Here is a 19,171-nt window from a genome sequence, read left to right as displayed (position 1 = left end):
CTTAAAGAATGGAAGATTGTACTCAGCGAGAAAAACAGTATGGGGGAGATTGTTCCAAAGAATAGAGGTGGATGGAATGAAGGAAGCTCATAAGGCATGTTCGTAGCTGGACACTGTTGGCCAGCAGTTGCTCTAGTTTTTGTATGGTTAGAGAAAGTGAAGAGAGGTGCAATGCCCATGAAAGTACCTACAGAAAAAGGCACAGCTCTGAAATAAATTACATATCATAAAGTGACTGAAGAGAGGCGGTGAGGGATGGGCCGTCCATTAAGTGGATTGCTCTCTTCTGCATATCATTAAATATTCTTAAGAGGATCTGAGACATGTTAAGAGTTGAAAGAAGAAGTAATGTTTAGAATACCAAGCTTTTTAAAGGCTATGTGAGCAATATGTTTGTGTTAGGTTAAACTGGATGTGACAGTCAACCCAAGTAAAGAAAACTGATCTTGAAAGGAAACTGGAACATTATCAAACTTGAGAGGGGATGAGGTAGGATTTTTCTCGTGGATAATAAGGCAGGATTGTGTTTTTTGGCAATGAAATTTACTAAGTTGTCTTCACCCATTTGATGATGTTTAGGAGGTCGCTGTTAAAGTCACTGGTTGTGGAAAATCTTGAGGCATCTGACATTACAGGGTTTATTGAATGAAGAACAGGAATGAAGAGTGTTATCTGTGAATAGGATTTAAAGTCAGAGTAAGGAAAGTCATTGATGTAAAAGAGGAAGAGTGTGGGTGTGAGCACAAAACCCTGAGGTACTCCAGCGCTGATTGGGAAATCTCATGAGAGAAAGCCATCCACCATGACACATAGTGAATGACCAGTGGGGAAGCTGGCAATCCAATCACAGAATATGGAATGGAGGTCATAACATGGCAGTTTGTTCAGGTCTTGCTGCTAGACACAATCAAATGCTTTACAAATATTGAGAAAAATAACTGAGTTTCACCAAATCTTTCCATGGCCTGAGTCCAAAGGTAGACGAGATTAACTAGGAGGTTGGTTGTAGAACAAGAATGGTAAAAACTATAAATGGACCGAATTTATACAAAAACAAGCGAGTTAATTAGCATTTCGAGACACTATCCTAAAGTTTGGGAAATTTGAATAGCATGCACAAACTGCTTGTATACAGCCATTTGCTGCTATACTGAGAGGCTGCATTCTTAGGTTACATGCATTTTTGGAATGACATATTTTAGTGGCAGTTTTCTTCTCTAACTAAAATGGCATATTTTCAGGAACAAAGAATGAGAATGCATCAAATTGTGCTTCAGAAAGCCTGAATGCTGTGTCTCATAATGCTATGCAAGACAATAACAACGGGACTAGTTTGAACAATTGTAATAACACAAAGACTGAAGTCCTAATTAGGCACCATCTATGTTGAGAGTGGGGGGGGGGGAGAAAGAGAGAGAGAAAGCAGGTATTAATTAGGTCTTAAGATGACAGTCTCCCGAATCTTTGGCAAATTTACACAGCCATACTTGTTGAGGTTTGGAGTATGTTTCAAGGCTTCTGTTGATTTTAGAACAGTTATCTCTCTGCAGCAATTTTGTTTTTTTCCAATTGATCCTGTGTGCAAGGATATCTAAAGCATGGTCTGCTAGACTCGACTTGCCATAGCGATAGTGCTGGATGTATTCCTTATGTTCACTAAGGCAAATGCCCACAGTTCTTCCTGTCTGACCATAGTAAGCTCGATCACATGAACAGGGCACTTCATAGACTTCTGGATGTGATAAAGGAGAGATTCTGTCTTTGGGTGAACAGATGAGCATTGCCAATTTCACATACGGTTAAAATCAGTGTTTCCCAATGCTTTTTGGATCATGCCCCACCTCAAAATGCCTCGAAGATTTTGATGCCCACCCTCCCTCTAGCATAATAGTCAGCCAAGTTCTAAAAAAAAGTATAATATGAATATGTACTTTAAAAGAACATAGGTAAAACTGTTTTTAATTTGACTTTCTTTAATGAATATAAATTTTATATTACACTTGGTATATTATAAAACATAAATCAAATTGAACTCCGGGGGGGGGGGGGGGGATAAAATCCAAGTTGATGCGATCCTTCAGCTTGATGTCTGCTGCAAAGAGTTTTTATTTGAGGTACTAATTTAGTCATTTTCAATCTCAAATCCGCATGGTTTGTGATATCCAGATGATTTCTTTTTTTTCAGTAGCAAGTTATTTACAGCACTAAAGCCATATTCAACTAAATATGACGATGAGAAGGGCAACAGTGTTTTTTGTTGCAAAACTAGTTGAATTTTGTTTCTGTTTCTCATCAGAAAGCCATGCCATTGTTCCTTTTATGTTAAATAAATTTCTAATAGACTCATCATTTTGCTTTTCTGAGAGTTCTTCTTGATACTGTATTTATGTTGACTGCTGTACTAGTGATGTCAGCTTTTTTTCTTTTCCAATTTTCAAAACTGGTTTAAATACTGTGCATAGCTGATGTTTATTAAGTACTCTTGATATCTTTTCCGATGTGCCTTTAACGTATGAGATGGTGACAGTTTTGTTGTAATCTTCTGTGGTAGACTGGCAGGGGGGGGGGGGATGTCTAGAGTGCATTTAATATTTTGTCTTTCTTATGGGGATTATAGCCATTGGCCAAGAAGGTGTGACATATGTGAGTGAGTTCAGCAGTGAGAGCAATGTCATTGAAACAAATCACTCTAGCTCTGTGGGTTAGTGGTTTTAGGATACCATATTGTTGAGATGGGTGATGATGTGACTGTTTGTGTAAATATATCCCTGTATATGTGGGTTTTCTATAAACCAAGAATGATAAGAAACCATCTGAAAGATGTGTGAGTAGTGTATCCAGGAAGGGCAGACAGTCATTAGCTTCCAGTTCCATTGTAAAGTGGATTTTTTGGGGGTTAGCTAACTAAATGTGCTAAGAACGTATCCTGTGTCTTGGCCATGTGGCCAAATAGCAAGCACATCATCAACATAGCATAGCTATGTTGATGATGTGCTTTGGTTTGGTGATGAAAGCCTTGGTTTGGCTTAATATCTTATAAGGCTCCTAGTCCAGATGGTATTCCTACAGTTGTGCTCTAGAACTGACACCCACATTGTATCGTCTACATACTTTATCATAATCTACTGGCATCTACCCAACAGCATGTAAGCAAGCCTACATCCAGCCTGTACCCAATAAGAGAGAGAGACAAATCCATCTATCTATTGACCCATTGTTCTCATCTCAGTACTTTCAAAAGAGATGGAGAAAGTTATCAACAACCAGCTTCACTACCTTAATACTCAATAGTTTGTGATCACCAATATGGATTCTGCCACTATTGTTCTTTGGCCAGCTTCCTCACTGGCCATTCACTGTGTGTCATGATTGATAGCTTACTCTCATTAGATTTCTCCATCAATTATGGAGTGCCCCAGGGTTCTGTGCTCACATCCACACTTTTCCTCCTTTACATCAATGACCTCCTTTCTATGACTTTAAATCCTATTCGCAGCTTCACTGATGACAACACTCTTCATTCCTCTTCCTTCAATAAACCCTGTAGTACTCTAATGTTAGATGCCTTAAGATCTTCCATAACCAGTGACCTCCTCAAATGGAGTGAAGACAACTTAGTAAATATCAATAACAAAAAAATACAAGCCTGTCCTATTCTTCACAAGAAAAATCATAATTCATCTCCTCTCAAGTTTGAGAATGTTTCAGTTTCCTTTCAAGATCCATCTTTCTCTTGTTGGGTTGACTGTCACATCTGGTTTATCCTGGCACAAACATATCACTTATAGCCTCCTTAACCTCTAAAGTGCTTGGTGTTCTTTTCCATTATAAATATTACTTCTCTTCCTTTCAACTCCTAACACTTTATAAGTCTGAGATCCAACCAACCTTGGATTACTGTTCCCACAAATGGTGTGGAGAACCCAAGATCTAAGAATTCTTCATGATATTCAGAAGAGGACAATCTGCTTAATAGATGACACTTTGCTCACAGACTCCCTTCAGTCACTTTATCACAGGCACTCTATTTCAGCACTGTGCCATTTCTGTAGGTATTTTCAAGGATATTGCTCCTCTGAATTGGCTGCTACCATTCTTCTGCTTTCTTGTAATAACACAAGAACTAGAGCAGCCACTGGCCAACACTCTCTAGCTCCAAACACACCGAACTAACTTCTCATCAGCTTCAGTAATTCCATCCAACTTTATTATTTGGAACAATCTTTCTCATACTGCTTTTCCACTGAGTACAATCTCCTGTCACCCTTTAAGAAACAGAGCACCACATTACATTTTCCTCCTTAATCATTTGCCCACACATGACAATGTAGTGTTATAAGTCTTGAAACCTTTCAATGTGTGAGGTCATCATAAAAACACTTGTGAAAAAGAAGCTGGAATTGATGGTATTTAACAAGAAATGCTCAACTATGGAGGTATAAGTTTTACAATGGATATCCTCATTAATTCAGAAAGCCTTGTTAGAGAGTCGAATAATAAATGACCGAAGCAGACATGTCACAGAACTAATCTATAAAAAGATTCTCAGGATCAGATTTTCACTTTAAGACAAATAGTTGTACATGATGATGATGATGACAAATAGTAGAGAAATCAAAGAAATATAACAAGGATTTGTATTTAAGTTTTGCAGATCTGGAAAAGGCATATGACAAGGTATGAAGAGAAAAGCTGATCAAAAATTGCAATTATATGGTTCATTACATCCAGAAATATATATAAGCTATATTTGAGTCAGCAGTTAGAATTGAAGGAGGTACTGGAGTTTGGTGTTAAATCAGATGCAAGAACAAGGGTACACATTATCTCCACTGTTATTCTCCATCTATATGGATCATATAATGAAGGAGAGTAGAATTAAGCCTGTTATCAAAATTGTAGATATTCAAAATCTGTTCTTTATTTTATACAAATGATGAACTCAAACAAATCCAGCAGAAGCCTGCAGGAATCTCTAACTAAATTGAGTAGCAACTGTAATAAATTTGGAATGAAAATTTGCCATAATTTTCATTCCAGAGAACCTGTAGAACAAGTGAAACAATTTCAGCTCTTTAGGCACAACTTTTAGAAGATGGCAAACTAAATATTAAAATTTAAATATTAAATAGACAAAATAATTAGCAAAGCTGCTGTGGTATGATAGGAAGTTAAATGAATTAATTTATATTGAATAAGAGAGAAATTAATCAAAACAATAAGCTTGTTCTACATAAAATAGTGTTCAAATCTGTTTTACCTTATGGATCTGAAAGCTGGGTTAGAAATGAAATACCTGATCAGACTGGAGACCTCAGGTTTTGAGAAAGATCAGGGGAGTGAATAAATGGTATCAATGGAAAAACCATATCAAAATGAGGATATTAGGATGGGACCTTTTAACATTTTGGAATGTGTAAACAGAGCTAAGCTGAAGTGGTATAATCACTTAAACAGGACAGGAAAGGTTAGAAAAGAAGAGATTTTTTGCCATTATGGCAGGAAAAACACCCAGAAGAATACCAAGATCTAGGTAGATTAATAGCACTTTAGAAGACTGAAATATGAGATCTAATATCATTCCAATTTTGTTCTGACAGATAGATTAATTTGGAGGAAAATTATTGAAAGGAAGTAGGTAATTATGTAAATTAGTCATGTGGATTATACTATCATGTACATCCCCTATGAGGATGTACCTATCAGGAATTGGATGCTGCTATTGGGCGAAAGAAGAACTAAACCTCATATCCAGTCACAAATTCCAAAGGGGATATCAACTAATACAGCCAGGAAAGAATCATAGGAAAGTAACGTAAAGTAAAAAATAACTCAAGAAATTAAATTAAAGTTGCAGGTCTTGTTACAGAAGAAATCATATTGATCATATTGAAAGTTCATGGCAATTAAGGCATAGTGCACTCCTACAGAACGTAGAGATAATGTGAGAAAACTAATTTATGTGTAAAAATAGTACCTAGTAAAAATATGAATAAATATTGCAGATTAATAAAATGTACTGGAGGCACAAAAGCTCAGAAATGAAGAAATAACTACTGCAAAAGGAATTGAAGATGATAACAGTGACCTGAAAGATTAAGGATATCTGTATGTCTGGAGTAATGTTTATTTAACATGAACTTAAACACACCAGTTTAAGCTTGCAGTAGTTATTTCTTCAGAAATGAAGAAATAACTACTGCAAAAGGAATTGAAGATGATAACAGTGACCTGAAAGATTAAGGATATTCTGTATGTCTGGAGTAATGTTTATTTAACATGAACTTAAACACACCAGTTTAAGCTTCTGGTAATTATAACACAGTGGTTATTTTATGTCATGCACTAAAATTCACCTGGCACAAAATAACCTATCCATATGCACAATGGGATTTGAACTTAGAACCTGTTGATTTTAGAGTGGGCTATGGCTACACTATCTACTCAGAAAGGCAGTTACTTTGAAATATTATATAACGAAATGAACAGTAAAAAAAAAAAAAAACTGAGAGAAAATATCCAGGGTACATTTCAGCATTCAAAGTATGGAAGACAGTCTTAAGTAGAAAAAAAAAACTTATTTTTATTTAAATTCAGCTTATGAGTCAGTTTAATGTCTCTCTTTATACAACCTTTCTAAAAAAAGAAATCTTTTATATAGCATTTAAGTCAGTTTTAAATGGAGGTTTATCTAAGATACAGAATAATTTGCCAGATCAGATTTATCTAACTCAAAAAAAAAAAAAAAAAAAAAAAAAAAAAAATATATATATATATATATATATATATATATATATATATATCTATATATATACGAGGTGGTATCAAAAATTTCTGAGACTAGGTTTATAACACGCCAACAGATGGCAGCACAAGGCTGCATGCACAGTCACAGGGAGCACCTACCTTCATAAGTCAGTGTGCCAAAAGACATCGTTCTGTGTACATCGGGAGCTGTGCAACTGAAGTTAGAACAAAGAACAAACGTGAAATTCTGCATTAAACTGGGCAAATCTGCCACAGGATCATTACCGGTGACAAAACTTGGGTGTACAGGTACGACCCAGAGACGAAGCAACAGTCTTCACAGTGTAAGAGCCCATCATCTCCACGACCGAAAAAGGCGAGGCAGGTCCGCAGCTCGACCAAGTGCATGCTCATCGTCTTTTTTGTCATTTGCGGCATTGTGCATCGAGAATTCGTCCTCAGGGTAACCATGACACAGTGGTTATTTCATGTTATGCACTAAAATTCACCTGGCACAAAATAACATATCCATATGCACAATGGGATTTGAACCTAGGTAAAGTAAAGGGGCCAGACCATCAATTACGAGTTCTACTGCTAGGTTTTAAGGTGTCTGAGGGAGGACATTCAGCAAAAGGGACCAGATCTGTGGAGCGCGAAAAACTGGATGCTCCACGATGACAATACACCCTGTCACTGAGCTCTCCTCAAACATGAGTTTCTCGCCAAAGCAACATGATCTCACTTCCGCACCCATCCTACTCACCAGATTTGGCTCCTGCAGACTTCGCCCTCTTCCCGAAGATGACGATCGAGCTCAAAGGTTCACCGTTTTGACACCATTGTGGAGATCCAGCGCGAATCGCAGAACGTGCTTGACATGCTTCGAAAAGAAGACTTCCAGGACACATTCCAGAAGTGGCAAGAACGCTGGGAGTGCTGTATTGATAAGGTAACTATTTTGAAGGTGATGGTGTGTAAACGTAGACAAATAAAGTAATTTATCGTAAACAGAGCTAGTCTCGAAACTTTTTGATACCACCTCGTATATATATATGTATAAACCTGATGCTCTTTTACGTAAACTATCACATAGCTAGGCCTTTATCCATAATATGAAAGACCACACAAGAAAGGAAACTGATATAGTCTTGGATGAGAAAGAGAGAGAGGGGTGGAGGGTGGGGTAAAAGTTAAGACCAAGCATCAGTTTTTTTATCTGATTTTATCAAATCAGATAAAAAAACTGATGCTTGGTCTTCTTCTAATAGGTTCTCTCTCAGATTATAGGATTTGTGACTTCTTGTGCATTTCCTTCTTCTTTTCATCCATTTTCTGTCCACTGCTGAATGAAGCCCTCTTCCAGTTCCTTCCACCTTTCTCTGTTCTTGACAATGGCTAACCAATTTTTCCCAACAAAATTTGACAATTCATCACTCCACTTTCTTTTAGGATGTCCTCGTTTCCCTTCTTTTGGAATCCAGTTGGTTAGCATGGTGGTCCATTGCTCATCTTCTCTTCTGGATAGATGGCCAGCCATTTCCATTTTAGTTGCTGGTTATGGCTGGTGAAGAATGATGTCAGTGGTACGAGTCTGGCTTCTTATCTAGGAGTTTTCCTTCTTATCTTTTAATATGATGCCTCTCCATTTTTCTTTGAGTTGTTGCTAGTTTATTTGTTAGTGTTTTTGTTAGAGACCAAGTTGCACAACCATATGTGATGATTGGAAGTATACACTGGTTAAATGTCTTCCTTTTTAAACAGAATGGGACATCATTGCTTTGAAAAATGCTTTTATTTTCTGGATGCAGTCCAGGCAAGTTGAACGCTTCTATTTATTTCCTTTTGGAGTCCACAGTTTAGATCAATGAGATGACTTAATATGTATATGAAGAGACACTTTCCAAGAAATTGTTTTCTATTATTATGTTTTTTTGTGTTACAAAATGATTAAACATGATTTTAGTTAGATTTGTGTTTGTTTATAGGAGAAAAAAATTCAAACTATGTAAGCAGCATAGAGCTTGTCTAAGATGATATATGGTCACTGAATAGTGACCATATATCACCTTGAATAATGGGCGGAGAAAGGTTAGTAAAAAGCACATTGTTTGATCCCAGAACAGCAGGGGACAAAAGACGAAGACCAAGATCTAGATGGATATAGTAACGATGGAATAAGAATAGTAATAATAATTTAGTAATAATGGAGACCTCACAAGGAACACATTAAAATGAAACTGGTAATAAGATACTGGTAAAGTAAACTTTCTCCTGTACTACTATCATAGACAGTACACCCATTAGACATACATATCATGAAATGTTGATGATGATGCCTTAAAGCCTCCTAAAATAATTTATTATTTCAAGTTTGTCATACCATTGGGTCATTAAAAATATTAGAAACTCAAGGAGCTATACAAGCTCATCCAGAATAGGCTTTTACAAACATCCATGCCCAAGGTGGGATTTAAACCGACAATCTGTTGGTTAAGGAGGGTATGCTATCCACTCAGCCAACCAGGCCAGCACATGAAAAACAAATCCACGTGTAGAGGCTTAAGTGCTGTGAGTACATCATGTTGGAGGCTTAATGGATTGTATACAGCACTCAGAAAGGATTAAAAACAGAATTTAATTCTTATATTTTGTCTCAGTCAATGAGACATCTTCAGGGATTACAAAAAAACTAATGTAACATAAAAACAAAAAACAAACAATACTAAGCCCAACCACATGGGTGACACTAAAGTCCTATCTATGTGGAGCGCCCTCTAAGGGCAGTTGTAGGTGGCCTGGAATGCAAAGTGGGACCTCTGGTGATAAGCGTTTCCCAAATCTTAGGCAGCTTAATGCAACCATATTTGTTAAGATTTGGTTGATTCCTGAGAGCTGTTGATTCTAAGAATAGTCTTTCTCTTTTGAATTTGCTGTGGTGGAGCATGGTGGTTTTTTTCCCATGAGATCCTGTGGGTTGTATCCAAGACATGGTCAGCCAGGCCTGACTGATCATAGTCGTGCTTGCAGATGTATGACTTACGTTCCTCCAGGCGGATAGTAGCTGATCTGCCTGTCTGTCCAAAGTATGCCAGTTTACAGGAACAGGGTACTTTATAGACTCCAGGCACTGAGAGAGGAGGGAGCTGATCTTTTGTAGAGTGGATAAGGGTAGCAAGTTTGCAGTGGGCTTAAATGCTGTGTGTAGGTTGTACTTTTTTAAAATCTTGGCTATTTTTTCTGATGTGTCACGGATGTAGAGTATGGTGATGGCATTTCTAAACTCTTTTTGAAGAGAAGACCGGGGAATGGGGGAGGACCTGATTATTTTTTTAATGCTGTGATCGCTGTAGCCATTGGAGAGGAAAGTGTTGTGTATGTGGTCAAGTTCAGTTGTAAGGGCAGTTCAACTGAACAAAGATTATGGGCTCTCCTGGTAAGAGTTTTAATAATGATATATTGTTGAGCAGGGTGGTGGTAGTGGGAGCATTTGTGGATGTATCTGCCTGCGTGCGTGGGTTTTCTATATACCGTGAAGGAAAGTGTACCGCTGGGAAGGCGTGTAACTAAGGTGTCTAAGGAAGGGTAAGCAATTGTTCTTTTCCTTTTCCATTGTGAACTGGAATAAAAAATAAAGATATAAAAAAATTTAACAACCTTTGTAAAGCCAAGCCATAACTGCAAATTCAACTGCTCCAGACAGAAGTTAACTTATCATCCAAAAGGTTCAATGACGATGGCATCAGTGCCCTAAGCCTACCACAATTTCGCGGTTGCTCCGAAAGAGGTGCCGATGCTTAATGTGATGTTCAACGTCGAACACAGGATCTGTCGCTTAGCGCCGGAGATAGCAAACAACATGTTGAACAAACTTGACGTCGCAACATCCTCACCCAGTCTTCGCCTCCAAAAAGTAATTTATCATCCTCCCAACGCACTGCTCTCATGAAATTACGAAAAGAAAAAAATATCATATCACCAGAGCTGGTAAGGTTAATGCCACGGAATTAACCTTACCAGCTCTGGTGATATGATATTTTACTTTAAAAAAGTGTCTTCCTGGCCCCTGGAAATCACGAAAAAACTCAAACCTTTAAAACTCAAAGACTTCAGTATCACCCACGTGGTTGGACTTAGTATTGTTTGTTATTTGTTTTTATGTTACATTAGTTTTTTTGTAATCCCTGAAGATGTCTCATTGACTGAGACAAAATATAAGAAGAATTAAATTCTGGTTTTAATCCTTTCTGACTGCTGTATACAATCTATTAAGCCTCCAACATGATGAAAAACAAAATCCAACAATTTAAAGTAACTGCAATGGACAGCTGACAATCTCCCTCTTGGGCCAATTGCTCCTTTTCAACACTTGGTAAAACATTTATTAGACCACTCATTTCTTAGCTTTTACATGCAGCTTAGTTATATCAACTAATCCCATTTCAGAATCAATTTAACTTTGGAAAAGCTATATGAAATGCAAACTAATCCCACTTTCTCTACCAAGAGTTTTACCAAGTTCTGTGCTCATTCTATTTGTCATCATATAAAGAATGAAACAGAATTTTTTTTAAGCTGTTGCAAGACAATTTCCTCAAGCAGCATGTGACAGAAGGAACTCGAGGTGAGAGAGTGACAGATTTGATTACAGTGTCAGAGGGTGTTTCAGTTAAAGATGCAACTATTCTGCTTGTGGTTGGTGACAGTGATCATGTGTTACTCACTTGGGAAGTGGCTAAGTTTATGAATGTTCCATTCAGAAAAGATAACTACAAAGCAGGAAATTTTGCCTAACTGAGTAGTATACTGGAATCAATGCAATACTATCAGTTGCTGGATGGGAAGAATATTGAAAGTACATATTAGTGTGGATAAGATGACTGACAGATATCAAACAGTGGTATATGGGGAATGTGAGTCTGCAAATTTAAGTGGTGTATCACAAGGATCAGTCCTTGGTCTACTGTTATTCAATCTGTACATTAATGACATTGGGAAAGATTTGACAGGTGGCATACACTTGCTTGCTGAAGTTACAAAGACAGGTAGGGTAACCAACAATGCAGCTGATATGTAACATTTGTAGAATAATTTGAATAGGCTGTGGGCGTGGGAAAATGGCTATCGGTTCAATTTCAGTAAATATAAAGTCATACACTTTGGTGTGATTACATATCCATGTCATATTATATTGGTTGGATTATGCAAGAAGAAACTGATCAGGCGAGAGATCTTGGAGTGTTAGTAGATAGATAGTTGAAGTTCAAGGGCCATGTAGCAAAGATTGCAAATAAAACCAAAAAGATAATTGCAATGCTGAAATGAACTTTCATATGTAAAAATAAGGATGTCATTTCGCCTCTTTAGAAGGTCTTGATAAGAACTTACTTGAACTACTGTCTGCAGGTCTGGTCTCCTAGTTTCTATTATGATTCTGATATAGTGGAGGGACTGCAATGGAGAGTATTAAAAATGATATCAGGATTGTGGAATACTGATTATTAAGACAGAATTGAGAATTCATAGACTGCAGACAGGAGAAAGAGAGATGATGTGATCGAGGCTCACAAACTTCTGAAAGGTTCATACAGAGTTTCAGTTGATGAAATTTTTCATTTTATGGAGGGTGCAGAAAAGACAAGAGAGAATCCTTGGAAGCTGAGAATGAATGCTGCCAAGAAGGGGGTGAGCTCTAGATTTTTCTCTCATACAGTGTAATTGAATTCAAGATCAAGTACAACATCTGATGCGTGTAGTATGTGGCCTACCTTGATGAGTCTTACTCCCTGGAGGTATCTATTAATTAAAATAATAACATTTTGGACAGACTGGTCTGTTAGAAGAGGAGAGATTTACAGAATACCATGATAGTATCAGGCTTAACACATATGGTCTTGCACAACATAACATAGCAAGTCATCTGATCCTGATTTAACATCCAAGAGACTATACAGGTGTGCATTCAAATATGCAAGTTTATTCAAAAAAAGTTCCTAAGTATTATCATACATACATTAGCCTCAGTATCATTTCACTTTTTATATCCAAAATCTAGAAAACTGTTCATTCTAAATTGTGTTAAGTAATACTGCCTTTTATATATATATATATATATCAAACAAAACTATTCACTTTATGCCTGAAGATAAATGATGTACCAACAACATGGAAGAAGGCTACCCTCATTCTGATACATGAAAAAGGTGAGATAGAAGACTTGATGAACTACCGACCTATCAGTGGTCTACCAAGTGTTTACAAAAGTCTTAGCTCATAGGCTTTGTGCGACTCTGGACCTAGCACAACCAAAAGAACAGGCAGGCTTTCGAAGGGGCTTTAATACAATGGACCATGTTCAAGTTGTACAGCAGATTATTGAACAGTGTAATGAATATCAATTACCACTATGTCTTGGTTTTATTGACTATGAGAAAGCCTTTGATTCACTTAAAACTTGTGCAATACTTAAAGCATTACGAAACCAACAAGTGGAGGAGCCCTACATCAGAACCATCAAATCAGCATACACCAATGCCACAGCAGCAATTCATTTCAGTGGGAATACAGAAAGGTATAAGACAGGGTGACACAATATCTCCAAAATTATTCGCAGCATGCCTAAAAGAAATATTCAAACTTCTTGATTGGGAAAGGAAAGGTCTGAAGATAAATGGAAGATATTTAAGCCATTTATGCTTTGCAGATGACAGTTATCTTTACTTCAACTGCACATGAATTACAGACCATGAGCTCCAAATTGCTAGCAGAACAGCAGGCCTAAAGATAAACCTAACGAAGACCCAAGTTATGTTCAATAGCTATGTCCAACCAGAAATAATAAAAATCAATAATGCAGAAATAAACAAGTAGATCATTACATACACTTAGGACAACAGATATCAATGGAACAAAATATCATGGATGAAATTAAAAGATGCACGATGCTTGGGTGGAAAGCATTTAGAAAATTACATTCAATATTCAAAATCCAACTACCATTATGCCTGAGGAGAAAAGTTTTTAACCAGTGTATTCTTCCTATACTGACATATGGCTGTGAAACATGGACACTGAATGCAAAGGAAATTCAAAAATTAAGAACAACACAATTTAGTATGGAAAGAAGTATGCTTGGTATCACAAGATTGGATCACAAGAGGAATATGTGGATAAGAAATCAAACCAAAGTTCCCAATGCTTAATTTCAGATTTAAATATCATACAACTTGTTTGTCAGTGTCTTCCTGCCATGAAGACTGCCACTGAGAAATTAGCTTTGGTCTTATAAAATGTCTATAGTCTGTATACATGTGTCAAACGGTATGTCAAAAAAAAGTATAATCTGATCTAGCAGCTGCATCTGCAGTCTCGTTGCTCTTAATTCCAATGTGGCTGGAAATCCGGCAGAACTGAAGATCGAAATTAAGGGACTTCATTTTGTATGTTCTGAAACTTAACAAATAACTGGATGTAGATTATACATAGGAGAGGAGATAGCCTGTATAAATTACACACTTTTGTTAGAGCTTTTCTTTTACATGCACATGTGAAAGCTGAATGGCATGCAACTCTGCTGTATAATTATTGGGATTACTGGGATAAGTGTTATCTGGCTGGAGAGAGTAGAATCAGGAAACACAGCAGCACAACTCTCTGGATCTTGAACCATCAGTATAGATTGGTAAGAAATCAGAGTGAGTTGATTTGCATGCATTAAACAATTGCAGGTAGACATATGATGGCGTATGAGACTGTTGTAGCTGACAAAGTGAGAGGATTGGAGGATGGAGTACAAACCCGTCATGGTGGAATGCTGTTATATTGTCAGCATTCATACTAATAGCTTCCATAATCTTTTAAACATGCATACCAAAAGGCCATATTACAGTCTGATATATGTGATATTGGGTTTCCCAACACCAAGAAAAGAGACTAGTCTACATAGAATGTTCTGAAAGAAACTTTATTTTTAGGGCTTACAGCTATCGTTACCTTTCTCCTCACCTATCCTACCTTTCGATGCCTTGGTTGAATCAATCAATGTTTTCTTCAGGATTTGCTATTGAATCTCCAAGGTTTGGTTCTTGTTTTCAAACTCTTTCATTTTTTCTTCAATGATGTCTGTGTGTTTCAGTCTACAGTTTATCTCTGAGATTTGCTCAACCTTGTTGCGTTCTTACACACTCTTCTTTTCAATATCAAATTAACCTTTATCCTGTTCAAAACTAAATAGTGATCACTTCCTATTTCAAATCCCCTGTATACTGTTGTGTCCTGAACCTGATAATCAATGAGACTATTTATTTCTTGCTTCTTCTCTCCATGTGAATTTGGGCACAATTTTATGTTGGAACATGGTGCTAGTAATAACTAATACATGTCCTGAACAGAAATCTAGCAGGCATTTACCATTATTATTAGCTTTGCACTTTTCTCCAAATTTTGCCAAAACATTTCTATATGCCTGGGAATCATTTTTTACTCTACTGTTTAGATCTCCAACAAAGAACAACGTTTTCTTTTTCATTAAGCCAGCAGCCTTCTCTAACCTCAAAAATGGCTCCATTTCTTCCTTGGTGCAACCTGCTGTGAGACAGTAAACACAAATAAGTCTCATTGTTGTCTACTTCTCCATTCTGATATTTGCCCACACTACTCTACTTGATATATATTGCCTGGCATTCAAGAAGATTTTCGTCATATTTAGTGTTGAATACTATGGCTACTCCCTCTTTTCTCCGATTGTTATTGCCAGAAAATAAGATTTTGTATTTGTTTCTTAGAAAGATTTTCAACATTCTCTATGGAATGTTATGTCCATTAAAGTTGCCCATGAAAAATATGGGTTGAGGCAATTACAATATAAGATTTTCAAGTTCCTACTCATTAACTCATAACACACTGGTAAATAAATTGAACATACCATAATAAGACTTCCCAAAGATAAACAAATCGCTACTGCTTCCAGAGCAGTATTGGACATAATGGAAAGTAGTATGACAGCCCACAAGAATAGCTACTCCATCATGATTAGGACAATCTCAAGGTCTGTCTTTGCATAGAATGAAATTCCCTAAGGTAGGGTACTAACTACACTGGTGTCCAAGGAGAACTACATTTTTAACTGCATGTGAAAAAATATTCATGACTACAGACAAATTTATTACCAGTATACTAATAAATTATATTACACAAAAAATGTGTTATAAATTTCGTACAAATTAAATTGTAATATGTTTGGCAGCAGTTAAAAATTCCTTAAGGATGTAGTTAGGGAGTTAATGTATAGTACTTACAAAAAACTATGCAGAGAAATATTTCAGTATGGAACATGTCTACCCTGAACTGCAATGCAACTCTCACGTTGTACCATGCTCAGCATTAAGTGATTGAGGCAAACTGGCCCACTACTCATTCAGAGTAAGGATACGGCCTTGTCTGTTTTCTGGATCCCAAAATATTGCATTCCAAACATGTTCTATAGGGTTGAGATGTGGAGAGCATGCTGCCCACTCAATTTAATTAATATCCTCAGTCTCCAGAAGTATCTCCACTGCTCATGTATAATGTGATGTGGTACTGTCATCCATAAAAATGAACATAATGTTGAAGAGCTTCGCTGCAATAACATTCAACAGTCATAGTCCCTTTTTTCCAGCATTTGTAGCTCGGTGCATGCATTAAGCATAATGGCTCCCCACACCATGACCCCAACACTGCCATTATCTACCCATTTCAAAAACATTCTCGTGATGGTAAGCAATACCACTTACGCACCAGGTGAAATATCATTCTAGAATCGAAAGAAAGACTAAAATGACTCATTTGTAGAGTTCATTAGCCCATTGCTGTCTTGTCCAATTTTATGGATACAACATCAGTGAAAATGTGCTCTACAATAAGCTGTGAATAAAGGGAGACAGACACAGGCCTACTTGTCACAGGTTTTATATTTTATTTTTTTTTTTTTATGTTGGGCCCCATACATGAGAGGTTGGCTGATCAACCTATATGCTAGTACCATATATGGGTAGTGGGTTGGGAAAGGAGAAACTTCTTTACATTTGATTTAAAAGGCTGTATATTGTATTCCTTGGGAAATACATCAGGGGGGGAAGACTGTTCCACTGTACAGTAGTAACAAGAATGAAGGAGGAGGAAAAGAAACTTGTTCTGTGGGTTTCAAAGTGTACTTGTGAAAGGATGTTGGGTGGCAGCTGTATGCGTTATAATGGGCTTAGTACAGAGTAGAGGAATTATTGGTGCTGTTTCAGATGAACATTTCCCATGGAAATATTTACAGAATATACAAATTGCGGAGACCAAACATCTATGTGAAAGTGAGGGGAGTGAGTTGGTAAGAGATGGATCATTTATCAGTCTAATTACTCTCCTCTGTGTTGAGTCTAGTATTTTGAGGGAGCTTTTAGGAGCTCCACTCCAAATGTGAGAACAGGATTCAATAGCTGGGAAGGTTTGTGATTTGTATAAGGTTAACAGCTGTTTAGAGGTGAAGTAACATCTTGAGTGAAAGAATCCTAGGTTTTGGAAGCTGAGGATGCAGTGGTTGTGATGAGTTTATGCCAGGAGAGGCCTGATGTCAGGGTAATTCCAGGAAGAGAAGAGAAATCTCATCTTGTCTGGAAATTTGGGTGTTATCAAAAATAATACTGGGGGAAAATGGTTCTTTTTGGTGAGAAATAAGACAGAACTGTGTTTTATTAGCATTGAAATTAACAAGGTTATCTGAGCCCCATTGGAGGGTGGCTTGCAGGGCAGTGTTGGTTGATATTCTGTGGGTTGAAGTGAGTTGTGTAGAGTAAGGTTTGTGAAATGAAAGGGAGGAGTGGGGTGCAATGTGCTGTCATCTGCAAAACTGTGCATTGGGTTTGAGGTCAACTCAAGTAGGTCATTGATATACAGAAGGAAGACGTTCGGTGAGAGAACTGAACCTTGTGGGATCCCAGCATTAGTTGGATGGAGAGGATAGGGAGCCATCTATCATCACATATAGTGTGCACCCAGACAGAAAGCTGGCAATCCATCTGCAGAAGTCTTGAGACAATCTAAATAATGGGAGTTTCCTTAGTAAGCCTTTGTGTCAGACCTAGCCAAAGGCTTTAGAGATATCAAATGCGACCACTTGGGATTTGCCAAATTTCTCCATGGCATTTGTCCAGAGACGGGTGATATATGAGAGTAGATCTCCTGTTGATTGGCATTAACGGAATCCATAATGGTGGTCACTTTCAAGGTAGGGTAGGAATTGAGAATTGGTGGTTTTCTCCATCACTTTAGATAGTACTGAGGTGAGTGAGATAGGGCAATAGTTAGATGGCAGCAATTTGTCACCCTTTTTTAGGAATGGGTTGAATATAGGCCATTTTCCAGGCTTTGGGATATATACCAATGGAGTAAGAGAGTATGTATATACCAGATAGCAAAGGACAAGAGTCAGTTCTAGTGCATAGACCTTCATCACAATTGGAGGAATCAGGGCCAGGAGACTTTTTTATGTTTAATTTAGACAACAGGTTAATGATCTCTTTCTGGCAAAAGGATACAGGGAGCATTGTATGTTGGGCAGTTGGAATGACTGGAGGGGCTTTGCCATTGTCAGTTAGGGACACGGTCAACTGGGCGACAGAATAAAAGATGAAATATGCAATTCTGTTCTGTTGATCTATTACCAGGTAAAAATGAGTTAAAAGAACGATATAAACAAAAAAAATTGAAAAATCTTGCTTATAATTTTTATTTCTGAGCTTCACTGCATAAGGTGTCTTGTTTGGCAATTTATCATTTGGGCGTTTTGTGTGCGGTTATTTAGTTTAATACGCATTCGTAAGATATTTTGACTTCTATTAAACAGTAAGACTAGTTAAAACATCTTGCGAATGTGTATTAAACAAAATAACCGCACACAAAATGCCCAAATGATAAATTGCCAAACAAAAAAAATTTCGCTGCATAAGGTGTCTTGTTTGGCAATTTATCATTTGGGCGTTTTGTGTGCGGTTATTTAGTTTAATACGCATTCGCAAGATATTTTACATAAGACTTAAAATATCTTGCGAATTAAGTAAGACTTAAAATATCTTAAGTTTTATAGTAAGACTACTTGTTTGTTTGTTTATTACATCGTTTCCGATATTTGTGTCAACGTTACAGTTACCACGTGCAAAGAACAAGTTTCAGTAAATAAAAGGTATGTATTCAAAATTTATAATCTTAATCGTATACTAAATTGTATATGTGACATCTAAATTAATTTAAATAAATTTCATACTCTTGATTATCTCTCAAATGAAACAAATTGCTAAGTACAATTATATATAGAAGTATAGGAATATTTCACTATTGATATAATTAAGAATTTTTTCAGTACTATTTTTCAAATAGTACTGAAAAAATTCTTAATTAT

At 37.0% G+C, this 19,171-nt stretch overlaps 1 protein-coding gene across 7 annotated transcripts in view; it reads right to left on the bottom strand.

Moving 5' to 3' along the window:
* The window catches only part of LOC150104513 (RNA-binding protein 25-like), a 496,362-nt gene that overhangs the window by 652 nt on the left and 476,539 nt on the right, over nucleotides 1-19,171 (bottom strand). The gene's annotated exons all lie outside the window — the stretch shown is intronic.

Source organism: Typopeltis vanoorti, chromosome 7 (genome assembly GCF_054136105.1).
Source record: "Typopeltis vanoorti isolate ZY-2024b chromosome 7, IOZ_Tvanoo_1.0, whole genome shotgun sequence".
In the NCBI taxonomy this organism is placed as follows: domain Eukaryota; kingdom Metazoa; phylum Arthropoda; class Arachnida; order Uropygi; family Thelyphonidae; genus Typopeltis; species Typopeltis vanoorti.
This window is presented reverse-complemented; position numbering and strand designations above follow the sequence as displayed.